This window comes from Apium graveolens, unplaced genomic scaffold (assembly GCF_009905375.1).
Source record: "Apium graveolens cultivar Ventura unplaced genomic scaffold, ASM990537v1 ctg4722, whole genome shotgun sequence".
NCBI lineage: Eukaryota > Viridiplantae > Streptophyta > Magnoliopsida > Apiales > Apiaceae > Apium > Apium graveolens.
Genome location: NW_027418662.1, coordinates 76,458 through 77,137, shown reverse-complemented (window position 1 = coordinate 77,137; position 680 = coordinate 76,458). Strand labels below are relative to the sequence as shown.

The window sequence follows — 680 nt, the reverse complement described above, 5'->3', positions numbered from 1 at the left end:
CGGGCACTATTCAGATGGTGCAAAATTTTGTTTCTTTCGGAGGTGCTGCGACTGAAGACCCCAACATGCATATCAGGAATTTTGTCGAGATCTGTAGTACTTTCATATATAATGGTGTGACTGATGAGGCTATCAAGATGAGGCTTTTCCCATTCTCTCTGAGGGATAAAACTAAGGACTGGTTACATTCTGAATCAGCTGGGTCCATCACTACTTGGCAAGATCTTGCGCAAAAGTTTCTGGTGAAGTTCTTTCCAATGGCGAAGACTGCAGCTATGAGGAGTGCTCTTACTCAGTTTACACAGAAACCAATAGAATCTATGTGTGAAGCTTGGGAGCGCTACAAGGAGATGTTGAGAAAGTGTCCACATCATGGTATGCCTGACTGGATGGTGATCACTGGTTTCTATAATGGTTTGGGGGCCCAATCTAGGCCCATGCTCGATGCAGCAGCTGGAGGCGCCTTGTGGGCCAAAAGCTATACTGGGGCTTATAATCTTATTGAAACTATGGCTGCAAATGAGCATCAAAACCCAACTCAAAGGATGATTCTTGGGAAGGTAGCAGGTATTCTAGAAGTTGATGCAGCTACAGCTATTGTAGCGCAGCTCCAAGCGCTGTCTTTGAAGGTCGATTCTTTAGCCACCTATGGAGTCAATCATATAGCTATGGTCTGTGAG

At 45.1% G+C, this 680-nt stretch overlaps 1 non-coding gene across 1 annotated transcript; it reads right to left on the bottom strand.

Annotated features, from left to right (window-relative positions):
• Window positions 1-272: 272 nt before the first annotated feature.
• LOC141702181 (small nucleolar RNA R71) lies at window positions 273-379 on the bottom strand. Its single transcript, XR_012567050.1, has one exon. It is a non-coding gene; the product is annotated as a small nucleolar RNA R71 (small nucleolar RNA).
• Window positions 380-680: the final 301 nt, after the last annotated feature.